General features: G+C 41.2%; 1 long non-coding RNA gene across 1 annotated transcript; it reads right to left on the bottom strand.

Annotated features, from left to right (window-relative positions):
* Window positions 1-2,620: 2,620 nt before the first annotated feature.
* Window positions 2,621-5,939, bottom strand: LOC121516591. The gene is made up of 4 exons (XR_005992492.1): window positions 5,809-5,939; window positions 5,216-5,701; window positions 3,872-3,925; window positions 2,621-3,077 (listed from the first exon to the last, which is right to left on the bottom strand). It is a non-coding gene; the product is annotated as an uncharacterized LOC121516591 (long non-coding RNA).
* Window positions 5,940-6,376: the final 437 nt, after the last annotated feature.

Consider the following 6,376-nt stretch of genomic DNA (forward strand, 5'->3'; position numbering starts at 1 on the left):
TGTCTTGGTTTCTGTGACATCACAAGCATAGCCTCTACATGTCAAAAAGACAAATTCTTACAGGCAAAACAAAAGTAAAATATTTCAACAAAAGTTTTCAACTTTTAACTATGAACAGTCGTACCTCTGTTTCATTTGTTTATCCCCTTATTTCTGCACATTTAAAATAAACATTACAGACATAACATAAACGACGCGAGTCTTTTCCTGTCTCTCCGGCGTTCATCCCGTCTGTCAGTCATTGAACAGTGAAGGAAAACCAATAACCTAGATAATGTGTAAATGCAAAAAAAGGAAAGATTTGTTTATCTCTTCTAGGCTGGCTGTTTTGGACTGATGTCCTGCTTTCCCTTGTGCTTTCTTTGTTCTATTGTTTGCCTGCGTGTTTATCAGATTGCATTGTGGGACGGGTGACGGGTAGACAGAGATAAATGGGGTGTTTTGATCGCTGTTTGTGGTGCTAATGTGTTTTAGTCACTCAAATAGTCTCTGTGGAAATTGAGTTAATGAGCACTCATGTGTATAGGAGGTGGATTAAAGTTATTATGCTGTGTTAGGATGAATAATGCGTGTTTGTTCGGGGCTGCAGTGCTCTTAAAACATATCCCCCCCACACACACACAAACACACACACACACACACAAACACTCCCAGGACACCTCTGAGTGTTACTCTGCTTCTCATGGCTCTTTCTTTGTTGTGGGGGTGAACGGTGAAGCTTAAACACGACAGAAATAACAACTGCAAAAAGCCTGCATTAACTTTGAAGCACCAATTATCATCCTCACCATCTGGGTGAGAGGGGCATGAAACAGCTCACAGTTACAGAGAGGAGCAATGAAAAATAACAGCTGATTTGTTCGGCTTGTGTCTCATTTCTTGGGATTGGACCCCTGTTAGAAGTTGGGAACCAGTACAGTCCATTATCCCTTGGCCAACGCATCATTATACTCTTTAGATGTGAGAGCTCAGCGATTTGGGATGAGGAGAGATGTTCGCTGTGATCAGAGCACAGAATCACCTCGGAGCACTATTTTGATGTTCCATTAATCTGCTTAAGCTTTATATTTTTCTCACCTACACTGCCTCTTTGGTTTGCTTAATGAGCTAGCTTCATCATCCACATCTCCTCGCCTGCCGGTCTAATGATGCCAAAGTTGATCAATTAACACATTTTCAAGGATGATGTTGACATGCAGAGGCAGAGAGTCATGTCAGCTCTATTTGTATAGCACATTTAAAAAAGTCCCAGCTGACTAAAGTGCTCCACAGGCGAGGCAGAATGGAACAGAAATATTCAAATTATGGAACTCACAGACAAACTCATCTTACAGTATAAAAGCAGCATTTTAATCACCGGTTATTGATGTTTGAACTTCTTTAAAAGAAAAGATAGGCTTTCAGATGTTCTTTGCATGGATTTAATGAGTTTGCACCTCAAACATGTGGAGGCTACAAAGTAATATCAATTAAATTAAAATTTGTGATGTAAAAAATGGAGTGCATAAATATTCACCCCCTTTAAAGTGACTGACTAAATTCAACAGTTGTCCAGCCAACTGGTGCTAGTAGACTCACAATTAGTGAAACAGGGATCACCTGAGTGCAGTGAATGTGCCTCAAGTGATCGTAATATAAATACACCTGTGTCTGGAAGGTAGAGTCACTGGTTAATCAGTATCCCTGGCTACCATTACACCCTGAAGAAAAAAGAACACTCCAAGCAAATCAGAGAAAAGGTTATTGAAATGTATCAGTCAGGGGATGGAAACAAAAAAAAAAATCCAAAGCACTGAACATTCCCCACAGTTCAGTTAAATCCATCATCAAAAAATGGAAGAAATATAGCACATGTGTAAATCGGCCTAGATCAGGCTATCCTCACAAACTGAGTGACTATGCAAGAAGGAGACTAGTGAGAGAGCCCACCAAGACACCCATGACTACTCTGAAGTCATGTGGGAGACTCCATGGTCAAAGGGAAGAAAGAATTTTGTTCTGATGAGACCAAAATGGTACTCAAGCCGTCAGACAAGACACTATGTTTTCGGGACACCAAACGCTGCACATCACCTTTAACACACCAACCCCACTGTGATGCATGGTGGTGGCAGCATCATGCTGTGGGAGTGCTTCTCAGCAGCAGACTCTGGCAGGTTCACAAAGGTAGAGGGTAAAATGAATGCAAGAAAATACAACAAAATCCTGGAGGACGACCTTACTCAGTCTGCAAGAAAACTGATTTATTTCCAGCAAGAGAATGACCCGAAGCATACAGCAAAAGCTACACAGAAATGGTTGAAAAACTACAAGGTGAATGTTCTGGAGTGGCTGAGTCAAAGCCCAGACCTTAATCCAATAGAGAATCTTTGGCTTGAGTGATCACACCTGATTTATGTGCAAATGAAAAGAAGAATGGAGAAAAATTGCAGTGTCCAGATGTGCAAACCTTATTGAGAACTATCCAAACAGACACAGTGCTGTGATTGCATCTACTAAATACTGACTTGAATGGGATTGACATTACTTTATAGAAATCTGTCCTCAATTTGACATTAAAGTGGTTTTCTCTTACTTTTTTTTGTCAAAAAGTAAAATTTTGTTGACCATGATTGATTTATAACATCAATAGAAGTGTTTAACATCATTTCATAGGCACTGTATTGTGTAGTCTGACCTCAGCATAACAGTGGGGGAAAAAGAGCCAAACTGGATTATTTATTCCCAGAAAACAAAATTAAGAGCATCATTAATATAAAATCAGAAGCCTGACCAAAGCTGCCCAGGGAGGCCTCCCTTCTACACCGCAACACAGGGAGATGACTGAGTCAGGCGATCATAGTGTGAACATTTCTATTCCTAAGTGTTTGTGTGAGAGGAGGCTATGTAGGGAGTTTGTCTCTGTCCTGACCCAGCAGTTGGGAGGGAGAGGAAGGAGAGGAGCTGCAGGGTAGATCCAGGGATCCCTGCAGAGATCTGCCTCTTCACCATCTATCAGCCCCCGGTGGTAACTCTCCTGTGGGGTGAAAACCAAGCTGGAGCTTCCTTACCGCCTGCTGGACCAGAGGCACCTCCAGCTACAAAGAATCAGATGGAGAAATGTGGAGAGGAAGGGGAAGTTTCTCTCTGTTATTCAATCAGAAACAAAGAAAGTGGTAAAATTGAACAAACTTAATCACTAGGTCATTATAAGTGGTGGCTAGAGCTTTGTCTGTTTGGACTCAGGTTAGGAACCGGAGGACCTTTTTTTTTTTCAACTTTTCGTTTTGATTTTTGGTTCTGTGTATGTGTGTTGCATGGTCAATAACAGAGTGTAAGGATGTCATTTTTCCTCAAACAGATTAATGAAATTTTCCTCATGTAAAGGAAAGAAGAGAAAGCTATTAACAACAGCAATAGATGCACTGACATAGGCTTGAGTTACCATTTACACACCCGTGTTATTCACTAAAATCCATTCCCTGTTGAAATAGATTGCCATTTAATTCACTATGATGATGAAAACAGAAAAGATGAGAAATTCTATGCTGAATTATTGACATATATATCTGGAGATTGGACTGAATTTGCATTTTAAAAGATGCATTTATGTTGTAAACATGGCTTCATTCTATCACTGGGAATCACTGTCGTCACTCATTTTGCACACGCTCATTTTGGAAAGCGATGAAAATATCTATGCGCTGCATACGAGCAACACAGTGCTGATAAGTCAACAGAGCTGGTCTGGTAGAAGAGAAGGAAGAGAGGCAGTGAAGGAAAAACAATTTAATTATAGTACAGATCATGAAGAGTAAAGCAGGGTACACTGCTCGGCCAATTTCAGACCTGATTCCCTCCTCCCAACCAAAGTCAGCAAAGGCCTGATTACCTGATGGTTCTAGAGATTATCTTGCCAGATTCCTGTGGTGTGATACTCTCCGACCTGCTCAGAAGACAAATAGAATTTAAAATCATGAATGTTAGACCTGTTCAAAGATTTTCATCAAACTTTGCACAATTTCTTCTTGTACATTTATACTACAAAAACCACCCTAGCCCATCTTCTGAACCCACCACTGTACTTGGAAACATTGAGGAAAGTCAGGCAGTCGTTCTAGTTTCTGCCTTAAGAGAAATATGAAGAAAAGGTAGACAGGCTACATGTGCTGCTGCAAAATTTCTCCTCTAGGGATCAATGAAGGGTTGTCTTATCTTTTTATGGAGCTGTAGAGCACACAATCCCCAAATATTAAACATGACCCTTTTATGCAAGTAGATGGGTTTTTAACGCTTTATATTTTTCTGATCTAAGCCTAACAGCGTCACCTTAGCTTTAAAAGCACAGCTGTGCTGTTGCAGTTCTACGGCATGTCAAGTTGCAGATCTTTCACCTCGCCACAGCAAATCTACTCATGAGCTTCCACAGTTTGAAAGCACTAAACTCACCCAATATGTGAGCTCAAAGAGGATTAGGGTCAGAGGTGAAGGAAAAATAATGCTGTGCACTTTGAGATGATGAGAAAAAATTCAAAATGTCGGGAATAAGGTTAAAGCCTGTTGTATCACAGTTTTGTTAGACCTCTGTCTGATGAAAATGATCAATAATTTCCTTAAAAACCTTTTGTATACAATCTGATAGAAGGTAGATGGTCTCAGTTCCAAAAAAATGAGGATTTTCTTCGTTTTATTTTTAAGTTTAAGGCTTTTAATGGTTAAAGAATAAAGTTCAAATGAAGTTTCAAGATCAAAGTTGAAATGTTGAGAATAAAATCGAAATTTTGAGAAAAAAGATCAATTCAAGTTTGAAGATCAAAGTTGAAAAGTCAAAATAAGGTGCAATTTTGAGAATAAAGGCAAAGCTTATTACATTATCGGACAGCGGATCTTGGACACACTTTATGAACTAAAAGAAAGAATTTCTTTCTTGTTAAGTCCATAGTTTCACATGTTAACTGTTACAAGATACAAAGATTCGCTGTTTCTTATAGTCTCCTGTCAGGTAGGAGGGGCAGTGGGACACAAAACAGTTTTCTAAAAATTATCCTAAGGGGCCAAAACCACTAAACTCCTGTTCTTAAAGGGATATACTATGCAAAAATCACTTTTTCAGGCTTTTCTTACAAAAATGTGCCCCTGGCCTGTTCACAAACTCCTCAAGTACCAGGAAAATCCCTACCCCTCTTTCACCACCTTTCAGAAAATGTGTGCTGGAACAAGCTGTCCTCATATTTACCCCTCATGATGTTATGTGGTGAGTTGGCCATCCCCGCTGGGAAGAAAGTTCAGCCCTCTTCTCCTAGCCACATCCATTTCCTAAGAGGGACGGAGTCAAACAGCTCAGTAACATTTAAAGCCACAGAAGCAGAAACAGCTCGTTCTGAGCAGGGCTGACACAGAGGGGTTTTTAGACATGCAAAAATCCAATACTGGAATGTTTTTTCAGCAACAAACTCCACAGGCATGTTTTGAGGATCTCTGAGACCAATATAAAATTGTCTTGAAGTAGAGCTGAAGACAGCTGAAGCAGTTTAAAAGGTTTTATTAGGGAAACACGGACGTGAGGGAGGAGGGAATCCAGGTCCGGGGAGTGAGTGAGGGATCCAGTGAGACATGAAGGCTTGTGAGTGAGGAGGAGCGGGTGCGGCTTGAGAGTGGGTCTGGTGCGAGAGTGTGGCAGCGTGGCAGAGGTTGAGCGGAGCACTGAAGGCACGTGGAGACACTGGAAGAGGCGAGGAGAGATCGGGTTAGTCACAGCACTAGAGCACATGAAAATCTTGCAAAGATAAATCTTAAAGATGTGTGAGAGTCTCGAGAGGGCCAAGATACCACTTAGAGAGCAGGAATCATCTGGCGCTGGAGTTGTCTCTGCGCGAGGCTTAAGAGAGTGTGGTGATTGCTGCGATGACGTGCAGGTGCGAAGGTGCTGGTGCCAATCAGTGCAGGTGTGCTCCAAACCTCTGTGAAGAGAACAGAAAAACTCTTTGCAAGAAATAGCTTGCTGGAACTTTTCAAAATAAACTTGAAAAAATGTGCAACCACCACACCAGTGCTGCCATGCAGCTGAGAGGAAAAACAACCCTGGGGTAACTGGTCAATCTCATAAAATGCACTCAGGGAAATGTGTTAGCAATGCTAATGCAACCTTTCAATATCAACACAGAAGAAAAACCCCAAGGAGATGCTCACAATACCTCCAGATGTGAAATAATGAGTCAGCACTGAGAGCTGCAAACCAAGAGTGTATATAAACCAGCTACACCTGGTCTCAATCAGGGCCACATGCACCTGGCACAGCCCCGGTTGATTTGCACTAATGCCCTATTTGCACAGGGCTAGTAATACCTAGGGACCTTTGGTAATTTGGAATAATCTCTCAGGACGTCTGTGTTTTTAA

This window comes from Cheilinus undulatus, linkage group 10 (assembly GCF_018320785.1).
Source record: "Cheilinus undulatus linkage group 10, ASM1832078v1, whole genome shotgun sequence".
Taxonomy (NCBI): domain Eukaryota; kingdom Metazoa; phylum Chordata; class Actinopteri; order Labriformes; family Labridae; genus Cheilinus; species Cheilinus undulatus.